The sequence below is a fragment of the Caretta caretta genome, chromosome 12 (genome assembly GCF_965140235.1).
Source record: "Caretta caretta isolate rCarCar2 chromosome 12, rCarCar1.hap1, whole genome shotgun sequence".
Classification (NCBI taxonomy): Eukaryota; Metazoa; Chordata; order Testudines; family Cheloniidae; genus Caretta; species Caretta caretta.
Window position 1 is genome coordinate 32,253,116 of NC_134217.1, and position 24,321 is coordinate 32,277,436.

General features: G+C 41.9%; 1 long non-coding RNA gene across 1 annotated transcript in view; it reads left to right on the forward strand.

The window, feature by feature from the left end:
- The window catches only part of LOC142068672 (uncharacterized), a 39,906-nt gene extending 16,686 nt beyond the window's left edge, over nucleotides 1–23,220 (forward strand). Inside the window, exon 2 of the long non-coding RNA XR_012664593.1 lies at nucleotides 22,636–23,220. This is a non-coding gene — a long non-coding RNA (uncharacterized LOC142068672). The remainder of the gene's footprint in view (nucleotides 1–22,635) is intronic.
- The last annotated feature ends 1,101 nt before the right edge of the window (nucleotides 23,221–24,321 follow it).

Sequence of the window (24,321 nt, forward strand, 5' to 3'; positions counted from 1 at the left end):
AGGAGAGCGGGGGGGGGGGGGGGGGAGGGACCTTTTGTAGTGATAATCAAGGTGGGCCATTTCCAGCAGTTGACAAGAACGTCTGAGGAATGGTGTGGGGTACATTGGTCAAACTGGCCACTCTCTACGTAAAAGAATAAATGGACACAATTCAGACATCAAGAATTATAACATTCAAAAACCAGTCGGAGAACACTTCAATCTCTTTGGTCACTCGATTAAAGACCTAAAAGTTGCAATTCAACAAAAAAACTTCAGCAGTTTCTCATTGTAGTCTGTTTTTGAATTGGAATTAATTTGCAAACTGGATACAATTAATTTAGGCTTGAATAGAGACTGGGAGTGGATGGGGCATTACACAAAACTATTCCCCCTTTAATATACCACCCCAGATTAGGGTAGGTTTAATAGTTGGAATGTATGGCCTAATATCATCTCTTTGCAAAAATCATCATTAGAAAAAAATGGGAGAGAAGCTATATCTAAGTTAGGGAATATTAGATGTTATGGATGGTAAGGTAGATAAATACGGAAGCCATGTTGACCTCAGCAGATGAGATTTTTAAAAGCTCAGGATTACAGGGACACAAAAACCACACTCTCTCTTGCCAGTAGATCCCAGTAGATCACTCAGAACTACAGCTGGCCAGGAAATGGTTTCCCCAAACCAGGAAATTTTTCATCTTGCAAAAATTTCCAATCCCAAATTGAAAAGTCAAAAATCTAGAAAATGTTAATGAACCAACAATTCCCCCCCACACTCTCAAAAAAAAAATCAGTTTGGGCCAACCAAAATGTTTTGTTTCTGTGATTTTGAATGTTTTGTTTTGATCTTGAGCGTTTAAAATGTATTTTTAGCTTCAGTTTCAAAACAGTCTTTTTGAACTGAAAAAGTAGAATTTTTCATTTTGAAAAATGTTGAAATTGTTTGCAAATTTCAACTATTTTTCCTAAAAATGTTTTCGAAATGAGAAATTCATCAAGAACAAAAAACATCCCACAGTTTTGCTAAATTGGCATTTTCCAGTGAAAACATGTTTGCTTTAAAAATTCCTGACCACCGCTACCCAGAACAACCTCCTGAAGTATTCACAGCCCCAAAACTTGGTCTCCCTTAGCTGTGTATTATCCCCTTTCTTACTCTTCTCTGTCTGACACACACATACATACACACTAAGCACACGCAGCCCTTAATTTTCCATCGTGTTCCATGCTCCTCGTGCAGCCAATTACACTAGTGCAATGTGGTGTAAAACAGAGAATCAGGCCCAGGGATTGTACATATACACACACAGCGCTACACAGCAATCAGAAACTAGGGCCCTGATCCAAAGTCCAATGAAGAAAATGAAAAGACTCCAACTGACTCAATAGGCTTTAGATAAAGCCCTAGATTCTGAATGCTTAAAAGTGGAATTATTTTTAGTTACAAAACAGATTAAAATGCATTCAGTTCCACTACTTTTTTTCAGTATAAAGTTCACTGACAATGAGGCACAGTTAGTGCACTAGCTGCTGTTTCTTATGACCGAGAGCCAAGACTCTCAAAATAGAGAAAAATGCACAGTTCCTATTTCAAAAGCTCCCTCTAGCTTTCCCCAACTGTTTGTTACCAGGATTTTTCCTGATGATCTGCTAGAAAAAACAGCTTAGAGTCAAAGGTGGTCTCATCAGCCTTAGAGAAACACAAGCAGATATTGTATAACCAATTTCAAGTGGGTTTTTAATTTGTAAAAGCCACACAGTTAAGACGACACTAAAAACCCACCCCCTTCTTTTGATTCAAGATCAAAGAGATTTTTATGAAAGTGACATAACCCTTAGATGTCCCAGAAAACCACATTTACCATTGAATTAACCAGCTTCAGTCTCCAAGCCCCTCTCTCTCTCACACACACACACAAACAGAGGGGTTGGAGAAGCTGGTTTTATTTCAATTGTGGGCACAGCTGAAAGAAACAAACCGGTCAAGCCCCCTATAACTTAGTGCCAGTACATGATAGCCATTGTGGAGGGATAGAAGGATCTCTAAATGACAGATGTAGGATTATAGAGCCAGATCCTCAGCTGGTGTAAATCAGTGTAGTTCTATTGACTTCACTGATTTACACCAGCAAATCTGACCCAAAGGCTCCAAACTGGTAGCCTGTGGTATTGCAACAGTGGCATGCTCAGACTCTAATGAGGCAAATACTCCTCTCTCTCCTTCCCCAGTGAATGGTCATAAGCTCTGGTGGCTGCATAGATGGCCTGAGAATATTGACCTGAAGAAAGGCAGAAAGAAGCAATTGGAAAAGCGGATGAGTAAAATCACACACGTTTTCAGAAACTGGAGCCTTTGTCCAATCTGTGTGCATGTACACTTGTGTTTTCAGGGACAAAGCTGGGATTTTGTGTGCAGAGTGGGCCAGACCAGTGCCTATCTAGCCACATACATGCATAAAATCTCTTATTTACATGTGCCTATACAGCAGTGTATAGACAAAGTTGGTGAGTCATTGCATGTGCAATGGTGCGTGTGGACTTGGTTTGCAAGAATGAAATCCAAAACATTTAGGACCCTGATCAGCCCCCTCTAGCAAAAATGTGGGAAGCAGCAAAATGCCCCCAAATTTATTCCCAAATAGTAAAATGTACTACACCCCAAATTGATGCACATTTTCAATGGGACCACGTAGTTTTCAGGGAGAGCGGATGTCCCAGAAGCAGCTGCACTTACACTTCTGAGTGACCTATTCCTCATGAGATTGCCTGTTCGGCCCAAACATGAATGTGATATAGCCGTGAAAAAAGCTAATGCGGTCTTGGGATGCATCAGGAGAGGTATTTCCAGTAGGGATAAGGAGGTTTTAGTACCGTTATACAAGGCACTGGTGAGACCTCACCTGGAATACTGTGTGCAGTTCTGGTCTCCCATGTTTAAGAAGGATGAATTCAAACTGGAACAGGTACAGAGAAGGGCTACTAGGATGATCCGAGGAATGGACAACTTGTCTTATGAAAGAAGACTCAAGGAGCTTGGCTTGTTTAACCTAACTAAAAGAAGGCTGAGGGGAGATATGATTGCTCTCTATAAATATATCAGAAGGATAAATACCGGAACGGGAGAGGAATTATTTAAGCTCAGTACCAATGTGGACACAAGAACAAATGGATATACACTGGCCAGCAGGAAATTTAGACTAGAAATTAGATGAAGGTTTCTAACCATCAGAGGAGTGAAGTTTTGGAACAGCCTTCCAAGGGAAGCAGTGGGGGCAAAACATCTATCTGGCTTTAAGACTGAACTCGATAAGTTTATGGAGGAGATGGTATGATGGGATAACATGATTTTGGTAATTAATTGATCTTTAAATATTCATGGTAAATAGGCCTAATGGCCTGTGATGGGATGTTAGATGGGGTGGGATCTAAGTTACCCAGGAAAGAATTTTCTGTAGTATCTGGCTGGTGAATCTTGCCCATATGCTCAGGGTTTAGCTGATCGCCATATTTGGGGTCGGGAAGGAATTTTCCTCCAGGGCAGATTGGAAGAGGCCCTGGAGGTTTTTCGCCTTCCTCTGTAGCATGGGGCACGGGTCACTGGTCACTTGCTGGAGGATTCTCTGCTCCTTGAAGTCTTTGGACTACCATTTGAGGACTTCAATAGCACAGATATAGGTGTGAGGTTTTTTGCAGGAGTGATGGGTGAAATTCTGTGGCCTGCATTGTGCAGGAGGACAGACTAGATGATCATAATGGTCCCTTCTGACCTAAATATCTATGAATCTATGAAGATGCACATGAGCAATGACAGCTGAGAGCATCAACAATTAAAATGTGGAAGAAGGGAAAGTAATGGGAATGCACTTCAGAATCCCTTCAGACATAGCACATGACACTGGAGGTAAATCAGACGTATATGAGCGGGCTTGCTCACTAGTCTCAGATATGAATAGGTGCTCGCACTGATGCTTTTGTAAGGTATTGGCTTTGGGTATGCATGTGTATGCATGTGAGTGAATGACAGAGCAGTCAAGTTGCGGCTGGCCCAAATTGGATCAAAGCCCTACTCCTGATGACACAATAGAAATTCTCTTTTTGTTCAAGCAGTAGAGACCTGTGGTTTTGGAGTTGAAGTGCCAAGGTATAATCCTACTTCTGTAGGCGTGTGTGTATCCACCCAGCATGTAGGATTCCAGCAATCTATTCTATGTCCTTATATGACCCTTATGTGAGTATGGGTGTCTGTTTTCTGAAGCACATACATTCATTGCTCTAGATGCTGCATTGAATAGTGCTGCACAGATCTGGCCAAATTTTCAAGAGTCAGTCCAAGTACACACACCTGGACATTCCGGGTGGAAACACCAGAGCATGTGTTAATATGTCCATGCTCTGATCTAATACTCACAAGAGTGCAGATGTTAACATTTGTATCCAAAAACCCACTGCAGCTTTAACTAGCTCACTTCGTGAAGTCACATTTAGAAAGCAGCTTGCTGACAGAGATTTGGCCTTGACCAGGCCTACTTATTGGAAGGCCATTTGCATTTTTCTGATGGAGTGCTCAAAAATGAGGAAATATGAAACTCACTGTATCAGTTCCTCACTCATGGAAGATGGGAATGTGGTGGCATACTAGGTTACCTACTTAACCCACAGTTAGGAGTTGAAGGTGTTGGAATGAATCTCAGGACAGGAGCTAATAAAGGAGGAGAGCCCGTCATAAATAGTCTGGCTTCCACACACTGAGTGATAGTGGCAATATTCATGCCCTCTTCAAAGCTATCGCCTTTGGTGGGAGTGGGTTATAGCGAGAGTGAGATCCAGCACAGCTGGTTGAACATTAGAATTTCCATCCTGCAAGAAATTCCAATACTTCAAAATTTGTTTCCATCCTGGATCTCCAACAGTGAACCACAGTCATGTGTCTCCCATCATGCACCACATTCGTTTAATCATCGGGAATACTAAGTGCTTCATGGGTGATGGAGTCCATGCAGGGACCTAGTCTGCTAAGGGGAACGGAGGCAAGAGGTACCAGAGCAGCTCAGGCAATGCAGATTAACATGAAACAGACCTGAAACGAAACATTTTGATTTGGTTCAATAAACCTGCCCCAAAATGTAACATTTCATTTCAGTTTTTCTAGTAGGTGATCAAGGAAATGTTTTGATTTTGTGCAAACCGCATTTTCTCTTGAAAAACCATTTCTACAGAAAACTCACAACCGGCTCTGGTGTCCAGCCTACCAAAAAGTCCAAGGAATGGGCTAGACTAGTGAAGTCCTTAAACACAAAACAAAAATCAAATAGCTTTTCTTTCTAGTACCTGATCTATATATTTCAACCCAATCCAACTCCCAGCGAAGTCAATAAAATGACTCTTCTCTGGCGGAAAGGCATCAAGCCCTATCTGACAAGAAAAATATGCATAAACTTGGTGTTTCTACAAAATAAATCATCTGACTCCTTCCTTTACCATTATCATCCCTACTGACTCTTCCAATTATTTTATAGCTCTTGTGAGTTACACAGATGATATATTATAACTTCATCCGATTTCTACAGGTATTCTCAGGAAACTGCAATGTCTCGGCATTAAAACAAAGCACTGCATGTTATGCAATAAAACAGAAGTTTATAATGAAGTTAAAAATTGGGAGCTTTATGAGAAAGTTAAAATTGTCAGAAGGGTGCAGAAAGATTTATTGCATTAACAGGGTGCTCTAAAATGAAAAGATTAAATAAAAAAAAGCAAAGTCTTTTATAAACCGAAGCAAATGTAGAGGCAATGTCACCGCTATTCGGCCACAAATTAGACCCATCGTTTTTGCTTTGCAGGGCCTGTCTTGCCCATGATTTTTTTCTGCACAGGAATGGAAACAACAGAATAAAGAGAACAGGGGACTAGGCCAAAAAAAGAGATGGGGAGCACATTCCTGAAGGAGTATAAAGAGATGTACAGGGTGTCCATGTTAGGTGTGGCAGTAATATCCCTTGAGATCACCAATCCCAGACTGTATAAAGTGTGCATGAGCACGTACACACAAAGGGTAGGTCTACACTGCAATCTGTGCAGCAGAAGTGGGCATACCCACACGACTATAATGGTGCTCGCATGACAAGTGCGGATACAGCAATGTGGACTTCAGGAGGTTTGAACAAGCATGACAGGGAACCCAGGCAGGACTCGCAATACACCATGGATTGCAGTGTAGACGTACCGAAAGGTACACCAAACAAGGTTCTCTTTAGAGTTAGGTTATTTTTTTCCCCTACAGAAAATCTTCACTCTTCTTCCCTTTTAGTGGAGTTATAGTTAGGGTGACCATATTTCCCAAAGAGTGCATGGGGCAAGCCCGAGGACCTCCCCTGTGCACAGGGCTGGCTTGAGGCCCCCCTCTCCCTGTGTGGGGCTGGCTTCGCCGCATGCCCACCCACTGCCTGCCTCCTGCAGTAGGCTGGGGCTGGCGTCGATGCTCGCTGGAGCCCTGCCCACACCCCGCTCAAACTCTGCATCCCACCCCCCTGCGTGGGCTGGCATTGCCGCCCTTTTTTTTTTTTTGGCAAAAGTAGGTATCTGTCCTGTTTGCTCATCAGCTAATCAAGTTGGCAAGAGCAAATGGGACAAATGCCCACTTTTGCCAAAAAAGTCAGGTCAGGGCTTAAAAAAGGGACTGTCTCAGCCAAAACGGGACATATGGACACCCTACTTTAATTGGGTTCAGCCTATGTGGGTGCCAGTGTGCACGCACACACATTGGAACCCAGTAGCAGGGTGTCAAGAGCAAATGCAAAGAGCACATTTTCAGTAACGTACACAGACCTGAAACCAGACTAGCGGGGGTCAAGGAAATCCGAGCATGCTGCCAATGTCGCTTTGCCGTAGCATTGTCCGTTATCTCACTTGAATGTTTGATTCAGCCACCCTCATATGCCTCATTGATTTGAATGGGATTACTTGCAGAGTAAATTCCTACTCAAGAGGAGTAATGATGGCAGACCCTGTAAGATGCTGAGTACCCTCAATTCCCATCCAAGGGTTCTCACTTAGCACCCTGGGAGGGGTGCAAAGCCAGTTTGCATCTATTTTTTATGTTGCTATTATTAATAAAGAAAATCAGCAAAAGCGCTGACAGAAATAAATGGTCAGAAAAGAACTCCTTCCTCTAAATTCAAACGACTTGACAAGTATCTACCATGGGAAGGCAATATACCAGATCCTCAGAAGATGTAAATTGAAGTCAATGGAGCTTCACCAATTCACACAGGCTGAAGATATGGCCAATATAGAGACGTAACCCCTCCCCCCCCCCCAATTCCACAAATGCTTTCTGATTCAAAGTGACTAGTGCTTCCCTTTAAACAATTACATTCTCCAGCACACTCCTAACATGGGTCTTGTAGGGAACATTCTCATCTAGGAACATTTATTGTGTGTGTATGTTTCCATTTTCCTTGAGATTTCAAAAGAGTTGGGACACTTAACTTAGAATATTGTGAGTTAATTGTTGGCTAGAAAAGACCCATTCTGAGCAAGGGAACCGTTCTGGGAGGACTTAGTGTATTTGAATTATTTAGACCCCTGCCGTTAATGTGACAGGATTGTTTCTCTCTTGCAATAGCCTGCTGCTACAAGAATTAAAACTGTCGGGGCACGCGAAAGCCTGGGCTAGGCCTTAGTAATGAGCTTGATCAGTCAATAAATGATTTTATACTGCAAATTAAACTGTACATGTGTTTTGGGTGGTAAACACTTAGAGAATAAGGATATTTAGCTAAAGAGGAGGGCTGGATGGGAAATAAATGTAACGCAAATGTCAATCCTTTACATCAGCAGCATGGTAGGATTTTGTAGAAAGTTTATTGCCACTGTCTTCTTTTATTTTGTCTACCTCTGCAAACAACAAGGGAACACTATTTCCACTGTATTTACACATGCATTGGGTGGAGGTGTATTTGGGCTGTTGGATTTTGTGTTGGACAGAATTTGGCTCTAGAGCTCGAACATCTAACAGCCTTATGTTGAAAGCACGAGCAGAGAGACGTGTTCTAGAGTTGTGTTAATAATAATAGATGAAAGCACCAAGTTTCAGTAGGCAGTGTGGTTCAGTGGGTAGGGTGGTAGGCTTGTGGCCTCGGTTCCATTTCTGGCTTTAGTCCCTTCCTCAAAGAACTTCACTGTCTAATGTAAATGATTTGGGGCTCTGGTTGCATCTCTCCATGTGTCCTGCTATCATAGCTGCAATCAGCACAGACACTCAAAGTGGACACCCCTCTTACATACAGAAGACTGCATCTAGCAGGATGACCCTTCCATGCTGCAATTTACTTTTTCCTTTTTGCCCACCCCAGCCCCAGATCTGTTAACCTACCCGTTATGCTCCAAGAGCCATCTTTTTTCTAGGGAAGGGCTGGGATGTTTATCATCTTGGCAGGGGCATTTATTACCAAGATTAAAATTTTCCATGGAAAAATTCATTTTTCCTCAAAAAGTCACTTTTCGTTGAGAAAATGCTCCTATGGGAAAAAAAAAAAAAACAACAACAAAAACTCCAGCAGCTCCGTAAAGAATCCATGGCATTCTGTTCAAAGCTAGGAGTGTTAACCCAAAGTCCTTGTCAAATTCCAACTCCAGGAGCAATATTTATTCTGCCATTTCAGTTGCAAGCATTGTTTTTCTATATGTTCTGACAAAGAAAGTGTGCTCAAACCCCCAATAGAGTCCAGCAGAGCAATGATTTTAATTATGTATTTATGCATTCATTAATTTTAAAGCTTTTAATCATCCAGCTAATAGGCACCCCTCCCATGCTCTGAGCAGCCTTACAACTTCTAATATTTACAATCTCATTAAAAAGTCATCTCAATATTGTGTTGTGTAGATGTACACTATTAAAAAATGTACCTATTTCACACAACCCTATAGTGTTCATTAGATTAATATAAATATTTTAACAGAGCACAATCACCAAAAAGTAACACTGAGTTTCCAGATTTATATCTATAGTTTGAACAAGGAAGTAATTTGCTTTTGGTCAGTTCATTGGTATTTTTCTTCTTTTCACTATAGTTAGAAAATTGGTGGGTAGTGGAGGGAGAGTGGTGTTGCCTAGTGTACATATTGACCGGATATCAAGAGACATGGGTTCTATTCCTGGCTCTTCCACTGGATCGCTGGGTGACCTTGAGCAAGTCACATTGTTTCTCTGTGCCTTGGTTTCCGCATCTATGACCTCTTTCGCAAAGCATTTTGAGACCTACTGATGAGAAGCACTCGCTATGGTTATTATTTCATGAAAATTTCATATCCAAGCCTCCTTTGTTTGGAATTTCAGTAATTTTGAATAGCAGATTAATATTTTTTCAGGTGGTTTTTATGTAGAAAAACATTGAAATCCTATGGCTACTTTAGGTAATGAAATGTGAGTGTTCTCTGTATTAGGACCACCCTAGGGGCCAGCAAACATCAGTTATTTAGTCAAAGACTTTTTCAACTCAAAGTTTAAAAAATTTTACTGAAAATCTTGGGGATACTTTGACATGAGCATTTAAATCACTGAATTGCCTATTGGTGCAGTTTTCACTTTATTTATAGCATTTTAGTACAAACTTTGTATACATCAGTCCTGGAATTAAGATGATCAGTGCAGCACATTCTGCCAGAGGGGTGGCACGTCCAGGTGCTCCTAGAGCACTTAGCACTCTGGTTATTCTCAGCTGATGCATTGCCCTCCAGGGGCCACAGTCGGATGGTGCACTGTAAAGTAGCCCAGGTCAGAGGCTAATGTAGAATCAGCCCTGGGATTTGGAGGCTGCATCTCGCTCTTTTGTGATCACCGCAGGCAGCTGAAAATCAAGCCATAAACTCAATTAATTTCACCCAGTTCATCCAAGTTTGAGCTAAGATCCAGTTCACAGGGACAGAGCATGCACCAAAATCCCCAGCTCTCTTCATGTACCCATGCTCTAACATGGGTCTTACACTGAGCAAGCTTCTCAACTATATGCCGTTCAAGGCTGGCACCGACAATTCAGAACCCATTTGGTATGGTAATGATTGAATGGTGGAGCAGCCAACTATTCCAGGCTTTACAATGAGTGTAAAATTTGAAAAGAGCCCAGTTATATATTGAAAGGAAATTGAGCCACAGTATATCCTTGTAAAGCATAGTCAGAACAGCACAGAACACTCTCCAAATAATATGCTATTAAGTGTAGTAAATCCAAACAGTACCCTAGACACTTGGTTCAGAATGCATATTATGGATATACTATTAATGCTTGTTTTTAGCATGAAATCTATCCAACCACAAACATTCAATGCTATTGATATTAACTATTTCTTGAAAGAACTGATACACTACTGCAGTTTATTTGCATGGCAGGGAATGAAACTTCATGTGTCACCTTCTTCACGCCTTTCTTTGATTAGATTGCCTCAGTTTAATTACCAAATTCTGTTAAAAGACTTCAGCACAGATGTAATTTCACGCAGGTGTTACCTGGTATAATGAGGCCAGATGTTTCCCATGAAATAGGCCTGGCTCATTTGAAATGCGTGTGCTGCAATAGATTGATTTGTACATCCATTAGTTCAAACTGAAAAAATATGGTGAGGAATTACGAACAAGGTGATATTTCGAATAGAGGAACCAGTAATAATGCCTATTTTCTCTCTTCTCTTTGTCCTTGGTTTCTTTCTCTGTATTTAAGCTTTACTTTTAACAACAGTTAAAGATCTCTCACTGCAGTGTGTATTTCAATTAGTTCAGCTGGTTGGCCAAAAGTACAAAGATCATGAGTATCTGATGCAAACATGCACAGATCATGCATGGAACAGGCAAGGGTGTACTTGCCTGGGCATTAAACTGACAGCTGCCTGTCTTGCATCATCCATGTATCATCATCATCATCATCCATGTATCATCTTGCACTGTTATGACAATGGAGTTGGCCAGTTTCATAGTATTTTAGGATGGGGAGGAGAACGTCAGGTTTCCACCCACAGAAACTCTTCTCTGTTTGCAAAACATTGAGCAAAGAATAAAAAGTGCCTTTACTTGATCATAAATCCACCAACCCGTGAATTTTCACTGCTAGTAAATATTTCATAACACAGCTCTCAAGAAAGTTGATATCACGGCACAAAAAAATGGGAGTGTTCAAACTGTAGGGAGAAGTGACTATCTGCACGGATTGCTGTGAGAAGCACATGATCAGATAAGCCACACAGTGGCTCACGGCATTTAGTGCTGCAAGACTAATTTTGTTACTCTAATAAAACTCATAGAAGTAAATAAACATAAGCGACTTCTACTGTTATGCAATACAAGAGAAGCCAAATATTCCTGAGAGGATTAATGGAGATGAACTATTTACAGCCTGTCCCTCAAAAATTGTTTTAGCAACTTTGCCTTTTCATCCTCGCATCCCACATATTATAAGCATTGCTGTTGCCCCCAATCCAGAAGTAAAGCAGCTCAACTAAAGTTATACTGGTGTGAAATCAGCATAGGAGAGAGGAGAATCAAAACTTTCAGTTGCTCTCACACAGAGTGCTTCATGGGACGAGGGGACCAATAAATTCCTACCTTCTGGTGATTCAGATGGGAATAACCAACTGTGGGCACAGTAAAAAAAAAGCAAAGAAACAAATCCAAAGGGTAGAACTAGAGAGGATTTTCTCAGTGAGGTATTTCCAGTTTTGAGCTCACACACACTCACATTTCATTCCAAAAGGAGCAAACCCAATCCCAGCTGTCAGAGTAAGTGAATCCAATTGGCAGTTCAAATACCAGAGTGAGTCAGAACCTTTTCACATTTCTCCCCATTGTTCTGTCTAGTGCAATGCTGCATAGATGACATAAAACAAACCCTAGGACTCAAACTCATGGGACTGCAAAGCTCTGAACACCGAATAGTTGAGCGTTACCAGAAAGTTCACAAACAGCAGCTAATAAGCATTGGCACACAAAGGGGCTTGCCAAGCAGATATTACAGAAGCTCAAAACAACCAAGACTTTTATTCTGTGCAATATGGCTTACTGCTTTTTAAAATTAAATAAAAATCCCACAGGAGATCAAAATAATTGTAAACCACTCTGGCCTTCCCATCTTTCAAATACTTATGCTTGTGCTTAACTTTAATCCCCATGGGGAAACTCAGATGCTTACAGCTAAGTACTTGGATAAGCACTTGCAGGGTGGCTGAGGGGCTAAAACTGTAGAAATAAAAATGTTTTAATTAAAAATATAAACTTATCAGCCAAACATATTTCTTTAAAATTAGTTGTTTGAATGGTTTGTTTTGTTTTGTTAGGGGGGAGCTTAAAGGTACATGTCAAACAAAGTATTTGTAAAATAACTAACACCAACCGCTCTACTGTCTGCCCTCATTATTTCAATTCAGGGACTGGCAGAACAAGACTTAATATTACAATAAAGCAAAACTGGTGTCAGCAAAAAAAAAAAGTTTCGATGACACACTGATATGGAACACTGTGATACATGGATAAAAACTATGTGAAAACCAGAAACACATAAGACTGCAATTTAATCTTTTTATTTGAAATATAAATATTATTACTATCAAGCTTGACAGTATAGAAAATGTGTGCCCTGCAGCCTTCTGACAAAACAAAATTTATATTTAAAACTTCCTGAAATAATGCCTTTCATATGTGGGGTTTTGTCACATTGCAGTGGCTCTGAGCCTACCTTATGGTCCTGCACCTTTAATTATTTTATGCCTAGAAGACACATTTTAAATAGAAGAGGCGGGTTACAAGAGTTTTGACAGCTGGGGATGATTAAAATACTGACAACATGCACTATATAAAATTCCCTGAGGTTTTAGCAGGGTACTCATAGGGAAGTTAGAGATTAGAATTTAAAAAAAAGTATTTTTACCCACCAGCACGAAATGTTCAGGACATTTTCCCCCTCCTCTTCCATGTAAACTTTTTTTTAAAATATCTCAAGGCCACATACTTGAAAATTGGTCAACAAATTTGATTTACTAATCTGTTCCCATTTAACAAATATGCAGCCAGGTTTCATGGCCAGCTGTTCTATATCATTTTGTGAATGGAGGGAGGGGAGACCTGGATTTCAAACACAGTTAATGTTTTTTTTTTTTCCTTACAAGGGTGTTACTGATTGGTGCTGATTTTCTTGCTGCTTGGACGGATGTGCTTGTGTTTCCCTTTGTGCAAAATATTGTTGTTGCTACTACAGTGGAGAAAATGTGGCCCTTGGGCCATGATCCATCAAGGTTTATAATCATATTCCTAACTTTAAGTATCTCAATAGCCCACGCTGACTTCACATGCTTAAAATTAGGCACATGTTTAAGTAATTTGCTGAACTGATGCGCTACTAAATCAGATGTATTAAGCTCGTCCTGAACATTCAGCCAATAATATAAAGGGAAGTGATGGGTTATGATGGTCATGGCTGAAGCTCAGCAGTTGTATTCATAGGAGTTCACGTGAAGCTTTTGATCCAAACAATTTCTATTTTCATCAGTCTGTCAACATTGTGTAATCAGCAGTGCCTGCTCACCTGTATAGCTTTTGATCCAAAAAAAATCGTAAAAGCAAATCCCCAGAACAACCAAAGCCATAAAGAACTGCAGAGGCCATCCACTGGCTCAGGCGAACGTGAAACTCACCACAAGTTATTGTTCAATATCTTCATCATTCATTGATTTCAATTGCCGAGGACTGTGCTAGGCACTTCACAGCAGCACGTGAAGCCACAAGATGAAATCCTGATGCCACTCAAGTCAATGGCAAAACTCCCATTGATTTCACTGAGGCCAGGATCTCACCACCAGTTCTTGCCCCCAAAATGTGACAATCTACCATTCTACTTGATACAACAAGCGATGCTCATGGGAGAGTGAGAATAATGTGATCAAACAGTTATTCAGTAAGGCAGGTAGACAGATGGAAGGTGAATTTTCTTAAGCTTCCTGGCAGAAGTGAGGCTCTAGTAAGGATAAGAATGAGGCAAGTGAAGGACACACTCACATACAGAGTGCAGCATGGAAGACAACCCAGTGATAATTGCAGGTAAAAGCAACAAATGCAGTCTCAAGGCTTGTATCATTGGTGGAGCAGAGGGAAGGACAGAAATGGAAGTAGACCTGGTCAGAGAGGGGGGACACGAGTTGTGCAGTACAGATCATTGTAGATTTAACCAAAACTTCACAAGTTTTGCTAGATACAGTCAGTCTACTGAAGTCAATGGATTTACACCCTTTTACACCAACAGAGGATCTGGGCAAAAATGTAAAATCCCTTTGCTAGGCTGCTTCTCTGTGATGAAGAACGCAACATTTACATGAATGAAATATTCCCCTTTGAAAAGATACATTTAATAGGATACAGACACAGTCATTCAACTAGGATTCAATACCACCTTCAGTACTTACCTCCATTTCTGTATACTAAGGCCGACAGTGAGATATTATTGATGCCACTGCAAGATACATGTTTTCCCATTAGGTTGAGTGAATCCTAAATGTCCTAAAAATCCTTTTTTCCCTTAAGGAGTAGTGGAGAATAAGTCTTTGCTTGTAGTACACTATGAGAGCTGTTTGGTCTTCTCCCAAAGATCATGTCAAATATTAAGGGTATGTCCACACTGCAGTGTACATTCAGGGTTAAAAGAAAAGGAGTACTTGTGGCACCTTAGAGACTAACCAATTTATTTGAGCATGAGCTTTCGTGAGCTACAGCTCACTTCATCAGATGTTTACCGTGGAAACTGCAGCAGACTTTATATACACACAGAGAATATGAAAGAATATTAATATATTCTCTGTGTGTATATAAAGTCTGCTGCAGTTTCCACGGTATACATCTGATGAAGTGAGCTGTAGCTCACGAAAGCTCATGCTCAAATAAATTGGTTAGTCTCTAAGGTGCCACAAGTACTCCTTTTCTTTTTGCGAATACAGACTAACACGGCTGTTCCTCTGAAACCTGACATTCAGGGTTAGTAGAACTCAAGTTAGCTTGAGCATCTACACTCATTAGGTTAGGAATTGTTGAACCCTGGGTCCCAACCTAGGGCTCCAGGTCTACACTACATTATGTAGGCCTGAGTCCAGGCACCCATAACCCAGTCTTCTTAGTGCTCTCCCAAAATGTGGCCACTCCAGCCCTTTGTTCATGGTGCAGTGTGGGAAAATTTGACTGTCCAGAGGACAAAGAACGTCAGCCCACGTGCTTGTGGGACATTTTTGGCAGACTTGCAGAGCATGAGTCCAGAGGAGCTGCATCTACACTGAAAAGCAATAAGGCTTGAACACTGGGTCCCTGTTTGGCTAGGGCTTGGATCCTCCACCCCTATGGAGTACTGGGACCCTGGATCTGAGCCCTTGGAAGGGGTGCCAGAACGGGGGGAAGGAGAGGAGGACATGATGCTTGCACTTTTTGAAAGTGGATGGACCTGGCCCATCCACTTTTTGCCACAGGCCCCACATCTGCCTCCTCCCCCTGGTTGGAGCTGGGTCAGGGTAAGAAGGGCACAAGCAGCTGTGGGAAGCTGCAGACCCTCCACCCACCTGGGGTGGGGGGCCCAGGGCTGCTTTCGGGTCCCCCACCCTGGGCAGGTGGATGGGCCCGGGCACCCTGGCCCCACTCTGGCTTGGCAGGGGCCTCAGGAAGAAGAGGAGGGGTGGGGCCACAGAAAGGGGTGTAGGCCTCTGCCCCCACCCCCTTTTGGGAAGGCTCTGCTACCCCTGACCCTGCATTACCATGATTTATGAGTCAATGGAAGGATGGGTTATACCTGAGCTGGAGTTCCAACCCTGGGCTGACACTGCAGCGTAGACATACCATAAGTGTCCCATGAGATGTACAATGCATCTGAAATAATGCAATTCATTCTAAGATAATTGTAGTGACTGTATAGTGGATTTAATAATATTGATATTAATAATGGGTAAAGGACAAGAAAGGCCTTTTTAAAAAATAGTACAATGCACGTTATTGAAGGAGTAAAATTACACAAACAGAAGCCAAGAATAGTTGAAGTATTTGATTCGAGAAGTACAAGGACATAATGAGAATTTATCAAGTGTTCCTATTTTATCTGGCTAGGATACAAATTCCTTGTTTTATTCAGTGTTTGTATTTACAAAGTTCGATACTTTTTTCTATGGAGGAACAAAGATTCCCCCATCCCCCTCTGAAAATATGCAAATTTACCAATTTCATACTTGGGAACCACACAAAACATAACACAGTAGAAGCACTTGATAAAAATATTATTTTAACTCCAAAGAAAACAAAAGTAAATATATTTGAAAGTTTGTTTCCATAAACAGGTGTCTCATTCCATGAGTCTCTAAGATTTCAAATGACAACAAGTAGGCAAAGTGGAATATATCCTGTTTCTTGTTAAGGAGAAAAAAATTGGTTGGGAAGACGACTTATCTTAAAAGGGCAAAATATGAGCTCAGACCAGGTTATTACAGAAGTGAATGTAATTTCAAGGGATAAAATGAGCCATTTGCAGATTCCTTTTTTGGAAAATGTGCTCTGGAAAGTGGCTAACTTGCTGCCTGTGATCATTTAGGCTTGAAGAAGTGTTTTGACACCAATGCAGTAAGTGCCTGGTTTCACGGTTCACTTGTTAATACTCTTTTCACTGGACCATTGGAATTCTGGATAGAAGCAGGAGTGTGCGAAAGACTAGCACCCTTTCTAACAGGCGAATTTATCCAACTGAGGTTTCATCCTGGGGAAACCTCTCCAATCGATATACTGTGCACTTTGTTTCAGAACAATAACTAGTCAGGGGTGTGCCCTCAGCTGTACTTTAGGAATTCATGATAGTGTAGATAATATGGAAAGATTCATACAGTCTAAAGCACTAGACACAATAAATACAGGTCCAAAATAATTTAGAAGACCCTTCATTCACATAAACAACATGTGCTATAGTACTATAGAGTTAGACACTGGGGGTAAAATTCCATAGCGCTGTGCAGGGTTTTAGTTGCCTGACTTGGGTTTGAGTCAATGAAAGTCAAGCAGCTTGAAATGTCATTCAGTTCTTTGAAATTTTCCTGCTATATAGTTTTATGAACTCTTGAACTGCTTAGCACTCAACAGTAAAGTTGTTATTGTGTTTCTATTGTACTATGATAACTTATATATCCAGGAATCCAGGCCAAGACATAATGATTGCCAGAAAAAAACCCCAGTATTTATCATGTAGCTAAGCCACCATAATTATATCCTATTCTAAGTATAGAGATATACTATGATACTAGGTACAGTAGCTCTGTGCGGCGATTGGAGACAAATATTGACTACATCAGCAGCAACCACATCTGGGATGTGATATAGAGAGGTCCTCTATCTTAAGGAAATCACCATACCCAGGCAAAGAGTCCTGTGGCACCTTATAGACTAACAGTGGAGCATAAGCATTTGTGGGTGAATACCCACTTCGTTGGATGCACATGTGTCCGACGAAGTGAGTATTCACCCACAAAAGCTCATGCTCCAATACGTCTGTTAGTCTATAAGGTGCCACAGGACTCTTTGCCGCTTTTACAGATCCAGACTAACACGGCTACCCCTCTGATACTTGACACCATACCCAGGGACAGCTATACCGAGCTACACCTGACCTCATATACCACCCCACTCTCACCATACGTAAAATCACAATACTTGTGGTCTTGTTTTCAAAAATGCTGAATACCCAGCAGCTCCCATGAAAATTAATAGATGTTCTGCCCCTTTGAACATCAGGTCATTGATAAAGAAAATGAAGAGTCATTGCCAGGAATGGGCTGTGAGAAAGACAGACATCCATGTGCTTTAATTATACCATGTACACTGTGTGGGTATGAGCTCAGTTTAGGCAGCAAGCAGGAAAGATCAGAGTACCTCCACCCTATTTCCATCTGTCTGTCAACATTGCATAATTAGCGGTGCCTGCTCACCTGTATGTCATGTTCAGAAGACAAGAGGTATAGATTCTTCATCTAGCAAGCACCTACTGTGGGACTGAACTCCAGGTGGAGTTGGGAGTTGTGTTTTACAATATGCTTTAGTCCGGCAGATTTGTATCAGCATCAGAAATTTGGGGGGCAAGTCTTTTAAAAAAAATTGCAAGTTTAAGCATCAGTGCACCCCACCTTTGGGGAAATGAATTACTGACACTGATGGAAGGTGATATCTGTTCAAAGAGACATTACATCACTGTCTTGTCTGCCTGCTTTTTGTTGTTGAACAAGTGCTCACTAAAGGAAAAACGCCTAATATATAACCTAGTGTCCTTGTTTTCAAACCTTCATTGTTATATATAGGATGTGGCTGAGTATTTTATGGCTGCTGCTGTTTCCTACCCAGAACCTATCCAATACAGATGTTCAGTGCATTGGTCTATTAAATGCTTTGTGTATTAAAATAGGCAAGTTGTCAAAGTCAGCTCTTTTTATTAACCCATTTTCCCAATTATTTTTATATATGTGTACACACACCCCCTCCCCTCCACACACATCCCTCTGTATTTAGTTGATTTTGGACTTTCACACTGTAGAACTTTTTGTGCACATGCTGACCTGTTCAGACTTTTCTCTCATCTTTTTTTGTATAGGTAGTTACAGCTTAATATTTGTGTGTCCAATTAGAAAGAAAGATGAGAGAGAGAGATGTGAAATAAAAAAAAAAGTGTGACAAGTAGAATTACAGCACAAAATGATATTATTCTCTTGCTTGGTATTAATAGGTTTTCCCAAGTGCTTAACAACTGTGCCATAACATAAAATAACCCAGTGGGAGTGGCCTGTTAGTCAATTTATTTTATTTATTCATTATTTCAGTGTATATAATATATTCATTATCCGATTAATGAAAGGCAACATCCCATCTTTAACACACATCTATAGGAAGAAACATGAAGGGATGTGCATTTAAGCTCCTGCACTTCAGTATTTATGGATGTTTCATACAGAATGAGACATTGCTTACCTTCCCACACAATGGGGATTGGTTCCTGGCATAGTGGTGATTTATTGAGCCAGAGAACACACAGGTCAGACCACACCCTTTTGCAGCTAGAACTGTGCAAACAAATGTAATTACTTTGTGTGAACAGGATAAAGAAAAATTAAGTCAGTCTGTGCCCAGATGACAACTCTGACAGTAGGCTAATTTGTACAGAACGACAACATTGCCCAGAAAGAGAAAGGCTCATAATTTTCTAAAATACCCTAATCCTGTTTACAGACCTCGCTATCAAATGCTTGGAATCTGTTTGCAAAATTTAAAAAGCAAATCACAAGAAGCCCGTGAAGTAATTTCTAATAGGGCCTGATCCACAGCTTAATGGGAATCTTTCCATTGATTTCACTGGGCTTAGTCCCACATTGGAGGAAAGAATCATCTTCACATGGACTTTCCACAAACAAAACCAAAGTCTAACTTCATACAGATAGTTAATTGATGCAAATTATTTGCTTAGCTCAAGTACTATGTATAGTAACACCAAGGACTCGTTCTGGTATTAAAAATCATCCTCTCTACTGCATGATTTGGTGATATATTGAGGCTCCAAACCCACATATGAGAGTTCAGCACTTCTGAACACCACTGTTAAAAATTAAATTATGCTCTACATAGATATTTCATGTGGTTTCGATTATTATTATTGATAGAGCTTTTTAAGTCAAGCCAGCTGAGGTTTCAGACTCACTGCTTCTCTTTCTTTGGCTGGTGAGCAAGTGGAAATGTGAATAATCAAGTGACAGTACACTAATATGCTGTGGCCCAGTAGCTCATCCTTACACATGGTTTAGGTATAATTTAGAGAACACTGCAACTACAGTACTACTGTCTACTCATATTTCAAAGTCTAATTAAGAAATGAACAGAACAAAATTCTGATCTTAGTAGCTTCAGTGTCCTGCAATATTTTTATTTGACTCTGATATTTTGTCTACTGTGTCCATAAGATAGCATGTGTTTTGTGGACTTATTGCTACACAATTGGGTAAATAGATTTAGAATATGTAAGTGATCAATGACGCATCTAATGGGTCATTTGAATGCACAGTTTCTGCAGCTACCTGTGCAATCACAGTGTATGCATGCACAACTGAGGTCCTTAAAACATGAACATCGTGGCATGCAAGTTTGTGAATATGTGGCCTACGTGTGCGAGTATGAGAGAGATTTTACAAGGCACAAAGGGCAGTTATTGCCTATTGACTTTCAATGAGACTTGGGTCTCTAACTGTCCTTTGTACCTTTGAACATCTTCACCTCTAATGCACCTTACCCATACGGATTTTCCTTATTCAGACAAAAACGTTATTAGGGAAGAATAAACTCTGAAATGTAGTTTGGATTTTCAAAATTGGGGCCCTAAATTAAGACATCCAGTATTTAGCTGCTCATATCAGCTCTCACTCATGAGAGCTGGTGTTGTGGTAGAAACACCAGTCTAACACTCAGAAAGCCTAGGTTCCTTCTCTAACTTGGGAAGACTTCTCTGTGCCTCAGATTTCTCATCCACAAAACAGGACTAACAATAATTACCTACTTCAAGGCTTTTGTGAAGCTTATATGAAAAAAATGTGCAAGCAGTTTGCAGGATAGGACTGGAATTCAAAATGATCCTGACAAAATTGGAGAACTGGTCTGAAATCAACACACGAAATTCAATAGCGTCAAGTAGGTCTTCACTTAGGGAGGAAAGAATCAAATGCACAACTACAAAATGGTGAATAAGTAGCTTGGTGGTAGTACAGCTGAAAAGGATCTGGGGGGTTTAGTGGATCACGAACTGAATACGAGTCAGCAATGTGACAGTTGCAAAAAAAGCTAATATTCTAGTGTGCATCAACAAGTGTGTGGTGTGGTATAGAAGACACAGGAGGTAATTGCCGCACTTTGTGTGGCACTGGTGAGGTCTCAGATGTAGTATTATGTCCTGCTCTGGGCACAACACTTAAGGAAATATGTAAACAAACTGGAGACAGAGGCCAGAGGATAGAGCAACAATTATGATAAAAGGTTTAGAAACCTGACCTATATAGAAATGTTAAAAAAGGGGGGGGGGCGCATTTCGTCTTCAGAAAAGAAGACTGAAGGGAAGACCAGATAACAACCTTCAAGTCTGTAAAAGGCTTTTATAAAGAGGATGGGTGAACAACGGTTCTCCATGTCCACTGAAGGTAGTATGACAAGTAATGGGCTTAATCTGCAGCAAGGGAGATTAAGTTGAATATGAAGAAAAACTTTCTAACCATAAGGGTAGTTAAGTTTCGGAGTAGGCTTTCAAGGGAGGTTGTGGAATCCCTGTCGTAAGTTTTTAAGAATAGGTTAGACAAACACCTGTCAGGGATGGTCTAGGTATAACTTTGTCCTGTCTCAGCTCAGAGGGCTAGATGACCTCTTGAAATCTGTTCCAGCCCTATAGTTCCATGAAAGTGTTTTAGTTCTTTAGTTAGCTATAGAAAATCAGGGTGGTATTTGAAAATGAGTTTTGGGGAACTTAGGTGCTAGTTTGTGTTCATAATTACAGATATGGGGGGGGGTCTCCTGAGTTAGCTTTATATTTTTACACATTTCTAAATTTTGTACAAAAATGGGCTACTTATAAGAATAGCTATTTCCTATGTAGCACTTTTCAGCTGAAGATTTCAATGCACTTTACAATCAGCACAGTCCACCATCACAGGCAACCACACAGTCCCGGATTTGCAGACAAGGTCCATGGTCCAAACAGGAGGTACTGGATCTCATTGCATGTTGGGGAGATGAATCTGTTATGGCAGAACTACTTTCCAAAAAAAGGAACGCAGATACGTACACTAAAGTGTCCAGGGCCATAACGGAAAGAAGCTACTGCAGGGACACAGAACAGTGTTGTACAAAAATCAAGGAGCTCAGGCAAGCATTTCAAAAAGCCAGGGAGGCGAACGGGCACTCTGGGTCACAGCCCCATACATGCCGCTTCTACCGTGAGTTGCATGCAATTATGGGGGGTGACGACACCACTACCTCACCACTGTCTAGGGACACCTTCAAGGGGGGAGTAGCACGGAGCGAGGAGGATGAGTTTTTGGAGGACAAAGAGGAGGAGGTGAATGCACAGGCGGCAAGTGGGGAATCTGTTTTCCCCCCTAGCCAGGAACTATTCTTAACACTGGAGCCAATAGCCTCCCTCTACTCCCAAAGCATGCTCCCGGACCATGACCCTAGTGAAGGCACTTCTGGTGAGTGAAAGCTTGATCGAAGCCACGCGGTGGGGGGAAACCCAGCCACTCTGGGCTGTTCGTGTTTAGTTTAAAGGGCTCATCCCTGTTCAGAGCCTCATCGGAGCCCTGCAGTGGGTGCGGGGGTGAGGGGGGGGAAAGAGGGTGTTGTGTGAAGCGATCATCCCAGAGAGCCGCAAGCTGCCTGCAAGCTGACTTCTGTTGCCTGGCTGCATGGTGATGGCTTACTCACACCAAAGTAGCAGGCACTTCAGTATAAGAGGCAAAATGAGACCTTGTACAGAAAGAACATGTGCTGTGTACTATGAATTGCCTGTTTCACTGAGAAACAGTGTACCCTTTGTTCTCTAAAATGTATCTTCTAAAATACTACCCTCCCTTTTTCTCCTCCTGCAGCAGGTGCAAATGTTTCAATGCGGCCCCTATCTACTCCGTCCCAGAGGCTGGTCCAGATTAGAAGGCGGAAAAAACGAACTTGGGACGACATGTTTGCCAAGCTCATGCAGTCCTCCTGCACTGATAGGGCCCAGTTGAATGCATGGAGGCAATCAAATGCAGAGTCACATAAAGCGTTACATGAATACGAAGAGAGGAGGGACGTGCGCGATGAGAGCAGGCAGGATGCTATGGTCAAGCTCATGGGGGAGCAAACTGACATGCTCCGCTGTATGGTGGATCTAATGCGGTAAAGGCAGCAAGACTACAGAATGCCGCTGCAGCCCCTGAATAACTGCCCTCCCTCCTCCCCAAGTTCCATAGCCTCCTCACCCAGACGCCCAACCCCACGGGGGGGTGAGGGGGAGAAGGCTACGGGGATCCACACAGTCAACCCCAGAGGATTTCACAAGCAGCAGAAAGCTGGCATATTCTACATTTTGATTTGGTTTCTGGACTTGTCCTTCCCACCCCCCCTCCCCCATCTAGCTTCTGATTTCACTCAATGTTTTGTGCAACAAATAATAAAGAACGGTTTTTAAACAATTGTGACTTTATTTCCTTTTATATATATAGGGGCGGGTAACTTTAAGAGAAACAAACACAACTCTCACACCATACCCTGGCCAGTCATGAAACTGGCTTTCAAAGCTTCTCTGATGTGTAGCGGCGCCCAGCTGTGCTCTAATCACCCTGTTGTCTGGCTGTGCAAAACTGGCCACCAGGCGAGTTGCTTCAGCCTCCCACCCAGCCATAAACTTCTCCCGCTTGCTCTCACAGATATTGTGGAGCACACAACAAGGAGCAATTACAATTGGAATATTGGTTGTGCTGAGATCTAACCGAGTCAGTAAACTGCGCCAGCACGCTTTCAAATGCTCAAATGCACATTCTACCACCATTCTGCACTTGCTCAGCCCATACTACTTTCCAGGGTGCGTGTGTATGGCTTCATGAGCCATGGCATTAATGGGTAGGCTGGGTCCCCGAGGATAACTATAGGCATTTCAACATCCCCAAGAGTAATTTTCTGGTCTGGGAAGTAAGTTCCTTCCTGCAGTTGCTCAAACATACCAGAGTTCCTGAAGATGCGAGCATCATGCACCTTTCCCGGCCATCCCATGTTGATGTCAGTGAAACGTCCCTTGTGATCCACCAGTGCTTGCAGCACCATGGAAAAGTACCCCTTGCAGTTTATGTACTGGCCGCCCCGGTGTTCTGGAGCCAAGATAGGGACATACGTTCCATCTATCGCCCCGCTGCAGTTAGGGAACCCCAGCGCATTAAAGCCATGCACAATGGTCTTCACATTTCCCAAAGTCACTACCCTTGATAGCAGCTTGTCAATGATTGTGGTGATTACTTGCAGCACAGCAGCCCCCACAGCAGATTTCCCCACTCCAAACTGATTCCTGACTGACCAGTAGCCGTCAGGCGTTGCAAGCTTCCACAGGGCTATGGCCACTCGCTCTCAACTGCGAGGGCTGCTCTTATTTTGGTGTCGTTGCACTTCAGGGCAGGGGACAGCAAGTCATAAAGTTCCATGAAAATGGCCCTACGCATACGAAAGTTTCTCAACCACTGGGAATCATCCCATACCTGCAACACTATGCGGTCCCACCAGTCTGTGCTTGTTTCCCGGGCCCA